The sequence below is a fragment of the Myotis lucifugus genome, unplaced genomic scaffold (assembly GCF_000147115.1).
Source record: "Myotis lucifugus unplaced genomic scaffold, Myoluc2.0 scaffold_4718, whole genome shotgun sequence".
NCBI classification, from domain to species: Eukaryota; Metazoa; Chordata; class Mammalia; order Chiroptera; family Vespertilionidae; genus Myotis; species Myotis lucifugus.
The window spans coordinates 1-11,326 of NW_005875766.1; the positions used below are offsets into that span (position 1 = coordinate 1).

At 50.3% G+C, this 11,326-nt stretch overlaps 1 long non-coding RNA gene across 1 annotated transcript; it reads left to right on the forward strand.

The window, feature by feature from the left end:
• The first annotated feature begins 9,128 nt into the window (after window positions 1-9,128).
• Window positions 9,129-11,097, forward strand: LOC111824718. The gene is made up of 3 exons (XR_002827801.1): window positions 9,129-9,234; window positions 10,545-10,683; window positions 10,764-11,097. It is a non-coding gene; the product is annotated as an uncharacterized LOC111824718 (long non-coding RNA).
• Window positions 11,098-11,326: the final 229 nt, after the last annotated feature.

Sequence of the window (11,326 nt, forward strand, 5' to 3'; positions counted from 1 at the left end):
ATCAAGTATTCAATAAAAATGCCACCGGTAAGATAGTTATTAAGAATGTCATCAACAGATTCACTAGTACTGCGTGTGCTGACGTGCAGGGTGACACTCGTTTCTGCGTGTGCTGTCATACCGGGTGACACTTGTTCTGCATGTGCTGACGTGCAGGGTGACACTGATTCAGTGTGTACTGATATGTAAGGTGACCCTCAGCGTGTACTGACATGCAAGGTGATGTATACTTATGACCACCAGGTTCAACAACCACCTTCAGGCTACTAGTTGGAAGAGACGTCAGAATCAGCAGGCAGAGTCAGCAGGAAGTGGCAGAAGTTGCAAAATGTAGGGCCATGGAGCAAATTATCAGAAGAATGTTCTGAGGGCTTCTCTGGTTCCCCCCCCACCCCCCAACACCCACTGAGAACTCCCGTGAAAGTCCTACCTTTAGTGGCAGCTAGATCACCAGGAAGAGAACAGGGAAGGCAAGTCCTGCCCAGTAGTAAGTGGGAAGGACTCCTGTGTGGGGAGAAGGAGTGGAGCCTGGGGAGGGAGGAAGCTCTCCTGGACCTCTGCCCAGTCCCAAGGTCACGTCCCAGAGGGCAGTGGTGTAAGGCATTCTTTTCAGACAGTTCTGCTCCACTGCCCACACTCACCACAGGAAGCCCCTGGAGCCAGAGAACTGTGCTCCCCCTCATTCACAAAGAAACACACCCAAAGTGCTTCAGGTCAAGGAGTATGTGCTTACTGCCATTTCTTGGTTTTCCTTTAGGTAATTATTTTCCCTTGTCTTCTAACTCGCCGATTCAGTCCTCGGTTTCTTCTAGTCTACTGTTGAAACCTTCTATTGTTTTATCACAGCTATGTCATTCTTCATTTGCTCTTGATTCTTACTCATGTTGGTGAAATTCTCATTTGGCTCCTTATAATTCTCATTGAGCTGCATGTATTTTTCATCCAGATGTTTGAGCATCCTTATAACCATTACTCTGACAAATTACTTGCCTCCATTTCATTTAGTTACTTTCCTGGCTATTCCTCCTTTTCTTTCCTTTGGGGATTGTTTCTTTGTTTCTCCATTTTTGCTGTCCTGTTGTAATCATTTCTATGTATTTTTTTAAAAAAGAAGATATCAAGATAAGGATATCAAAGGACAAACATGACCCAGAATGTCTTTGTTTCAACATGTCCTTGGACAGGAAAACTGGAATGAGGATGGCCCTTACTTCACACTGAGGCCCCTGAGTGTGCCTCCTGTGTGTCCACAGCACATAGGGCTCGCCAGTATCACACCAGCACTCTGGACCCAGTGGATTCACTTGGTGCCTGCAGGCCATGAGGTCTCCAAGTCCAGGATGGTCTCAGTTCTGTGCACCCATGTCCCTCTCACACAGAGCAAACATAAATCATTGTAGCTGGATGATACCTGGGCCTGTGGGCAGCCAGCCAGCCTTCCTACTTGTGTTCTGGGGCTTACACACAGATAACCCTGTGCTGGTCAGCTCGCCCCACTCCAGCTAATCTGAACTCAGCGATGGATGAGACGGACCTGTGTTGTCTCCTGAGAGCTTTGAATCTAGCCTAGGACAGAATCTGGAGGTAGAAACAAGCAGAAACCACTGTGATAGGTGTTAGAAGGAAGTGGCCGAAGCTCTCATAGACTCATGCAGCATCTAAACTCATGTTTCCATGGGCCTCCTTCCCCACCTGTCGGTTATGTGGCCTGTCGCACACTTAATAAGGGTGTTTTCTTTCCATCCTTATTTTAATTTGTAACAGGGCATGAAAAGGCTGGTTCCCAGGACATAAAATATCTTCAAAATTCAAATTGGCTCCAAAATACAAAGAGAGCATTGCAAACTATAAATAAGTGTTTTATCCACAGAACACAGCACTAGCTGAGATGAAGTTCAGTGCACCTCGCCCCACCTTTGTGATGTCTGTAATGAGCAGGCGCTGTTGAAATGCCTCTTCAAAATCAATGCGTGTTAATGCTCACGGATCCACATGAGAACCAGCACTGCAACCCCCACTTAACAGATGGGGAAACTACAGAAGAGGGGTTATGGAACTTGGACAACATGACAGTCAAGAAGTGGCTGATCTAGGACTTGAACCGAAGCAGTCTGGCTCACTGTCCCCACAGCCCTGTGCCATCTGACACCCATTTTCTATGGGTGCTGATCCAGGCTCAGTGCCCCCACAGCCCTGTGCCATCTGACATCCATTATCTATGGGTGCTGATCCAGGCTCAGTGTCCCCACAGCCCTGTGCCATCTGACATCCATTATCTATGGGTGCTGATCCAGGCTCACTGTCCCCACAGCCCTGTGCCATCAGACACCCATTATCTATGGGTGCTATTCCAGGCTCAGTGCCCCCACAGCCCTGTGCCATCTGACACCCATTATCTATGGGTGCTGATCCAGGCTCACTGTCCCCACAGCCCTGTGCCATCTGACATCCATTATCTATGGGTGCTGATCCAGGCTCACTGTCCCCACAGCCCTGTGCCATCTGACATCCATTATCTATGGGTGCTGATCCAGGCTCAGTGCCCCTACAGCCCTGTGCCATCTGACATTTATTATCTATGGGTGCTGATCCAGGCTCAGGCTGCCGGGTGTAGGGAGAGCAGAGGACGTGATGTATAAGCACAGCCTCTTGCTTGCTGGGAGCTGGGATTGGTGCAGGACTCTTTAGTGAGGTGGCAACATTGAGACTTTATAAAGTTTACTTTTCCCACTTTCTAAAGTTCATGCATGACCTGTCCAGTCATTAAGGCTGCCGAGCGACGGAGCATGGATTCTGGGGCTGCTGGGTAAAGCTCCATGTCTGTTAGTCTGGCGGTTACAGTGCCATTCAAGTTCCTGCTTCCTTACCGACCTCCTGTCTGGATGTTGCACCCATTACTGAAAGCGGGTGTTGAACTTTCAACTATTACTGCAGAACTGCCTATTCTCCCTCGATTCTGTCCACGTCTTCTTCACGTCACTGACTCAGTGTTGGCTCAGATCTGCAAGCCCCTGACTGTGCCGAGTCCTGACAACTGCTTGGGACAGTCCTGCTCATTCCCCAGGTCTCCGTGGAGGGATGATGCATGGAGCTGCCTTCTCCACCGTTCCAAACCTGGGTCTCCCGGGGACCTTCTGACACTGGACTGGAAGGGAAAGTAAGTCTGTTTCCTCCTGGGGACATTTATAGGTGTGGGCGTCAAAGCTTCCTCGGGGGTCAGAGCTCCATGAAGGGCTGGTGGCGAGCAGTCACCCTCACAGCAATCCCACCACGTCTTATTAACTTTGGTCTTGCAGCTGCACTTGACCAGAAAGCCTTACTTACAAGGAAGTGGCTATTGTGAAAACGGAGTAGCCATTAAGTCTCACTGCCTAGCTGTTACTTGATTGATGCTCCACATTACCTCCGCTGCAGCGTGCACTTTGAACCTCGCAGCAAAAAAGCCTTCCTTCAGATCCTATGCCTTCTAATTCTTTAAGCAAATGTCCCACAAGTTGTACTTTAAGAAAGAGCAGGCGTGCTTATCCTGTTTCAATTCAGTGAGATTTCAGGAGAGGAACTAGGGTATTTATAGGAACAAAAACTGCTTTGCATTCAGTGAACTTAGGTGAGGTGACCTCCTGAACTTTAAACTTCCACACCACAGCACAAGGTTGGCTCTAAGATAAGAAACAGAATAAATTCTCTCCTCAGGGCGGCACTGAGGCTCAGACAGGACCAGAGATCATGGCGACTAAAAGGGAACAGATGATCCAGTGGAAAGTGCACTGTGACATGTCCATGGAGAAGATGGGTAAAGGCCTCACTCTTTCATGGTTCCTTCTTTTGCTTCCGTCTTCTTCACCCCATGACCCCAGGGGCTCCGGCCGAGTGCTGGCACAGAGCAGGGCACACTCAGCTCCCGGCTTCCGCTGGAGACACACTGTCACTAGTGGAAGAAAGGGCCTTGGGTGCTGTCCCCTGAGACGCAGAAAGATCCAGATGTTTCCTCACATTCGAGCTGACTGAGCCCTATGGGTGCACCTGCACAGCTTCTTTATATAAACGGAGGAAGGGAGGTGTGCATGACTGCTCCCAGGCCTGAGGCATTGAGTCCCAGGGCCGGCAACGCCAAGTCATGGAAGAGTGAGGGAGGGTCCTAGCAGGAGTTGCAGGCCGAGGCAATAACCTCAGAACAGCCTCCCAACAACCTAGGGTTCCTCAAGGAGGCCTTAGTTTAACTGCTTTAATATCTGTTCCAACACACGGGCAGCCCACATGCTGCCCAAGAAGGGCAGACACACATGTGTCATTACCCACAAGTAAAAGCTACCTCCACTGTGACCTGCAGTTCAGGGGCCAGAAGCTCCATTTATGGAATCCATAGGCTGTATGATAATGACCTTGACTGCAGTAATGGCTGACTTTTTCATTTCGGTGACAGTCAGAAATGCCTCAGAAAGCAAAGATAATGACAAAGGTCACAATCTGAAGCCACTGTGGAAAGCAGAATTGCAGTAAGAAAAGAATCCTGTATTCATAGAATTAAAGTTATATATCCTTACTCATGGATGAATGTCATTTTAAACCTTCATTGGTCATATCTGGAATTTGGTTTAACTCTGAGACAAAAAGGTTGATCACTTCATTTCAATTACTTAGTTCTAAAATTCAATAATTCCATGTTCCATTTATTTTTTTTCTCAGATTTGGGGAGAATAGCTTGCTGGGCAGGGACTTTTTCTGCAGAAGCACCTGCAGGTCTACAAGGCCACGCCCTCAGGCCTTCCACCTCCCCGTCTCATCCTCCCCCCCGCCCTAGAATGGTGGAGAATGGTGATGCTGAGTTAAGGCAGAACCCATGCTGACTTCACTGCACCCCTCCTGCTTGTAGGCAGCAATGTGGTCGAGGACAGTCTGAAGGTGGACATCAAGGACAGCCAGTTTGGAAACAAGATATCCGTCGAAGTGTCTTGGATGAGAACCTTGCAGGAGGAAACAACCTGGAGCAAAGGTTCCAAGGCAGGAGCGAGCCAGAGAAGTGGGAGCGACACACTTTTGAGACCTCCCATTCACTGACTGACGATGGGTGCCATGCCCAGGCACGCAAGATGGCTCCTCCTGGGCTCAGGAGCGGGTGGGGATCCCAGACTTCCCACACTCTGTCTTCCACTCACTAACTCAAGTGCAAGTGCCCAGCCTTGATTTTTGTACTCAATAAATGTTAGTGATTCACACCTATGCCCTTATCTTGTAAGGAGAACAGAGCAAAAAGTGTGTCTGACTGGTGGCAAAGCCAAGGAATCAGGGGAAAGCCTCGCCTGGAGTGAGGCCCTGAGCCTGGTGCATCACCAGCCTGGAGTGGGGGAGGCCCTCAGCCTGGGGCATCAAGAGCCTGGGGGTGGGCGGGGAAAGAGCCTCGCCCAGGAGTGAGGACCCTGAGTTCAGGGACTGTGACATCACCAGCTCAGGACACGGGAGTCACTTGGTCTCTTGGAACGCAGTTCAGTCCTCTTTACAAGGCCATTGGACTAGATGGTCTCTACACCCCGTCCCGGTGCCAGATTCCATGGTCGGTGAACAGCATGCAGTGACTCCGTTAAGTGCCGTGCTGTGTGTCACAGCAGCTGCGATGGCAGAGGTGGACAGGGAGTGACCCTGAACCCCTCAGCATGCTGCCTCACGGCTGTGACTGCACTAACAGTGAGGAAATTCTGAACCAGGAGCCCCGCATGTGCATTCTACACAGGCCCTGTTCCTGTGAGCCAGCTGGGACTAACTGGAACAGCCATTTTCCCACGAGCAGCTAGAGCCTGGCAGGAAGCCAGCCCTGGCACCTGCAGATGGGCAGGGTGGGTGAGATGCTGTCTGGGGGGGGGGGGGGCACTTCCAAAGGGTATGAAATGCTCTTGACCCTCTGCTGCCACTTGCTGTTTCTCAACCCTAGGATGAGACTGCCACCTGCTGGTCACCGGCATGAGCTCTTTGAAGGCCTCCGGGGCAGGTGCCTTTCAGTAGGAGGTGTCCAGAAAGGCTGGGCATGCTGCATTCGGCAGTTGGCAATACTTGACAAAGGCTTCCTCATGCCAACTTCCAAAACAGAAGCAACGCAAACACTCCTTCTCTGTCCTCCTCAATAACCCCCAAAGTGGCTTTCATTGGTTTTATAACAGCACTGTGTGTCAGGCATCAAGTATTCAATAATAAATCCCACTGGTAAGATAGTTATTAAGAATGTCATCAACAGATTCATTAGTTCTGTGTGTACTGACGTGCAGGGTGACACTCGTTCTGCGTGTGCTGATGTGCAGGGTGACACTTGTTCTGAGTGTGCTATCATACTGGGTGACACTCGTTCTGCGTGTGCTGACGTGCATGGTGACACTTGTTCTGCATGTGCTGACATGCAGGGTGACACTCGTTCTGCGTGTGCTGTCATACCGGGTGACACTTGTTCTGCATGTGCTGACGTGCAGGGTGACACTCATTCAGTGTGTACTGATGTGTAGGGTGACCCTCAGCGTATACTGACATGCAAGGTGATGCATACTTATGACCACCAGGTTCAACAACCACCTTCAGGCTACTAGTTGGAAGAGATGTCACGATCAGCAGGCAGAGTCAGCAGGAAGTGGCAGAAGTTGCAAAATGTAGGGCCATGGAGCAAATTATCAGAAGAGTGTTCCGAGGGCTTCTCTGGTCCCCCCCCCCACTCCCACTGAGAACTCCGTGAAAGTCCTGCCTTCAGTGGCAGTTAGATCACCAGGAAGAGAAGAAGGTAGGCAAGTCCTGCACAGTGAGTGGGCAGGACTCCTGTTTGTGGAGGAGGAGTGGAGCCTGGGGAGGGAGGAAGCTCTCCTGGACCTCTGCCCAGTCCCAAGGTCACATCCCAGAGGGCAATGGTGTAAGGCATTCTTTTCAGACAGTTCTACTCCATTGCCCACTCTCACCACAGGAAGCACCTGGAGCCAGAGAACTGTGCTCCCCCTCATTCACAAAGAAACACACCCAAAGTGCTTCAGGTCAAGGAGTATGTGCTTACTGCCATTTCTTGGTTTTCCTTTAGATAATTTTTTTTACCTTGTCTTCTAACTTGCCGATTCAGTCCTCAGTTTCTTCTAGTCTACTGTTGAAACCTTCTATTGTGTTATCACAGCTATGTCATTCTTCATTTGCTCTTGATTCTTACTCATGTTGGTGAAATTCGCATTTGGCTCCTTACAATTCTCATTGAGCTGCATGTATTTTTCATCCAGATGTTTGAGTATCCTTATAACCATTACTCTGACAAATTACTGGCCTCCATTTCATTTAGTTACTTTCCTGGCAATTCCTCCTTTTCTTTCCTTTGGGGATTGTTTCTTTGTTTCCCCATTTTTGCTGTCCTATTGTAAACATTTCTATGTGTTTTTTTTAAAAAAAAAGAAGATATCAAGATGATAAGGATATCAAAGGACAAACATGACCCAGAATGTCTTTGTTTCAACATGTCCTTGGACAGAAAAACTGGAATGAGGATGGCCCTTACTTCACACTGAGGTCCCTGAGTGTACCTCCTCTGTGCCCACAGCACAGAGGGCTCGCCAGTATCACACCAGCACTCTGGACCCAGTGGGTTCACTTGGCACCTGCAGGCCGTGAGGTCTCCAAGACCAGGATGGTCTCAGTTCTGTGCACCCATGTCCCTCTCTCACACAACAAACATTAATCATTGTAGCTGGGTGATACCTGGGCCTTCAGGGAGTCAGCGAACCTTCCCACTTGTGTTCTGGGGCTTACACACAGATAACCCTGTGCTGGTCCGCTCGCCCCGCTCCAGCTAATCTGAACTCAGCGATGGATGAGACAGACCTGTGTTGTCTCCTGAGAGCTTCGAATCCAGCCTAGGACAGAATCTGGAGGTAGAAACGAACAGAAACCACTGTGATAGGTGTTATGTGAAAGTGGCCAAAGCTCTCATAGACTCATGGAGCATCTAAACTCATGTTTCCATGGACCTCCTTCCCCACATGCTGGTTATGTGCCCTCCCTGAGTTATAGAAGGCCTGTCGCACACTTAATAAGGATGTGTTCTTTCCATCCTTATTTTAATTTGTAACAGGACCTGAAAAGGCTGGTTCCCAGGACATAAATTATCTTCAAAATTCAAATCGGCTCCAAAATACAAAGAGAGCATTGTAAACTATAAATAAGTGTTTTATCCACAGAACACAGCACTAGCTGAGATGAAGTTCAGTGCACCTCGCCCCACCTTTGTGATGTCTGCAATGAGCAGGCGCTGTTGAAATGCCTCTTAAAAATCAATGCGTGTTAATGCTCACGGATCCACACGAGAACCAGCACTGCAAGCCCCACTTAACAGATGGGGAAACTACAGAAGAGGGGTTATGGAACTTGGACAACATGACAGTCAAGAAGTGGCTGATCTAGGACTTGAACTGAAGCTCACTGTCCCCACAGTCCTGTGCCATCTGACATCCATTATCTATGGGTGCTGATCCAGGCTCACTGTCCCCACAGCCCTGTGCCATCTGACATCCATTATCTATGGGTGCTGATCCAGGCTCACTGTCCCCACAGCCCTGTGCCATCTGACATCCATTATCTATGGGTGCTGATCCAGGCTCACCGTCCCCACAGCCCTGTGCCATCTGACATCCATTATCTATGGGTGCTGATCCAGGCTCAGGCTGCCGGGTGTAGGGAGAGCAGAGGACGCGATGTATAAGCACAGCCTCTTGCTTGCTGGGAGCTGGGATTGGTGCAGGACTCTTTAGTGAGGTGGCAACATTGAGACTTTATAAAGTTTACTTTTCCCACTTTCTAAAGTTCATGCATGACCTGTCCAGTCATTAAGGCTGCCGAGCGACGGAGCATGGATTCTGGGGCTGCTGGGTAAAGCTCCATGTCTGTTAGTCTGGCGGTTACAGTGCCATTCAAGTTCCTGCTTCCTTACCGACCTCCTGTCTGGATGTTGCACCCATTACTGAAAGCGGGTGTTGAACTTTCAACTGTTACTGCAGAACTGCCTATTCTCCCTCAATTCTGTCCACGTCTTCTTCACGTCACTGACTCAGTGTTGGCTCAGATCTGCAAGCCCCTGACTGTGCCAAGTCCTGACAACTGCTGGGGACAGTCCTGCTCATTCCCCAGGTCTCCGTGGAGGGATGAGGCGTGGAGCTGCCTTCTCCACCGTTCCAAACCTGAGCCTCCCGAGGACCTTCAGACACCGAGGTCACCGGACTGGAAGGGAAAGTAAGTCTGTTCCTCCCGGGGACATTTATAGGTGTGGGTGTCAAAGCTTCCTCGGGGGTCAGAGCTCCATGAAGGGCCAGTTGACGAGCAGTCACCCTCACAGCAATCCCACACTGACACCCCTCCTGCTCTGATCCCACCTTAGAAACTCTGGCCCAGGTGGCCTCATTTATTTCCTAACTTGCTTTCAAAAAACTTCTTCCCCAACTTCTAGTTAATGTATTTTCTTTGAGAAAGTGTAGAAAATATGAAAAAGCACAGCAATAAAACGATCTGCGGTCCCATTTCCTGAGGTAACCGCTGTTAGCATGCTGACATCTCCAACATTTAGAACAATGCCCAGTTCTGGTTGAGTGTCTGGTGGGTGGCAGGACCACCTGGCATCCACTCAGCTCGCACTGTTATTCCAGATGGCACCTATGGCATCGGCGCGCCCTCGCCTGGAAGCCTGTTCCATCGCTTCATGAGAGCAGACGGGCCCTGTGCTGACTCACCTCCAGTCTCCACCCGCTGAGACTGTCCCTCCGCCTTCCAATAAAACAAAAACTGGTTGTTTGCTCTGCTGATGAGGATGAAGATATTTAAAGGTTGTGGGTTCCACCATCTTTGTCATCTATGTCTGCCTGTCAATTAAGTGACCTTTGCCCTGTTGAGTTGTTTTTAATCCTTAAAAAGCAGCGGAATGTCTCCTTTATTTTAAAATGAAATCTCCTATGAACCCTGCAACATGAAATAAAGGAGACCGAGCTCCACTGCGGAGGTCTGTGCGTGCGTGAGCGGCAGGTGGAGAGGCCGTTCATTCACAGCCTGTCCTGTGTGGCCCTCCCCGCACCCAGGCGGATGCACACCCTCGGGCTCCGGGCCAGGCTGCTGACCACACACCACTGTGCTGTGGTGGAGACCGGTCCTGCTGATGGCTGGAGGACACTGCCTCTGTGTCTCCCGGGGCTCCTCAGTGCCAGCACTCTGAGTCTGCCTCCTGGGATTAAAGAGGAGCCATCCACGGGGGCGTGGCTCGTGTGTGTCCCTCACCAGTACCTGAAGGAGCCTGACAGGGAGGGACCATTTTACTACTCTGCCAGGAAGAGATCATCATCAAGTACTTTGTGAACAGGACTGTGTTGGTGGTCGCTGAAAACAACCATATCTCAGGCCACCCCAGCATCCTTAGGCCCCTCCGTCCATTCCCTCCTCCATCATTACTGCTTCCAGCCCCCGTGACAGTTCTCTTTAGAGCTGGGCAGTTGTCACCAATGCTGTTGGTGCAACGAAATATACTGAATAAATCCCGAATTTCTTCCCTGTTCAAGGTACTGCGGGAGGGACTGTGGAGGCTGCAAAGATGGTAAAGAAGATAGTCTCACTCCTAAAGAACACTTACTACTCTGACAGGGGAGACAATTCACGTAAATTTGTGCTGCAAAGCAAGTCAATGCACCAGAATGTATGGTAAGAAAATTTCAGTATTTTTTAGCAGTACGTAGAGAAATTTTGAAAAATGACCCATCCAATAACAGCATCATCAACAGGAGGTGCTACAGAATGAGAGAAGGCGAAGGAACGTCCCCTCACTGCCTTGGCCTTCAGGACATAACCCCACCCAAGAAGAAAGCACCCATAACAGGTTGGAGACAGGTGAGCATGTGTTTTTACAATTGGCGTGTTGGACGTACTGAGAACGGAGGCTGGGTGTGAACTGCAGCGGGGAGACGTTAGGAAGGCGTGTTTACACGGAAAAGGGATGGATAGGGCTCGGACATAATTTAGTGAGAACAAGAAGCACCACAGCCCACAGGCCAGAGGAGGAGCATGTCCACTGGAAGACAGAGACCGAAATCTGGCTAAGGAGGAGCGCTCTGGGCCTCAGGGACTGAGAGGCTGAGCAGAGGTGTCTGGGCACTGGGGCGGGGTGCTGAGCAGGAGTGCTCTGGGCACTGGGGGATGGGTGGCTGGGTGGCTGAGCAGGGGTGCTCTGGCCACCTGTTGGGGGGGGTGGCTGAGCAGGGGTGCTCTGGGCACGGGGGGTGGCAGTAGGAGGATGAGCAGGGACACTGCTGGGCACTGGGGTGCTGAGTGGCTGAGCAGAGATGCT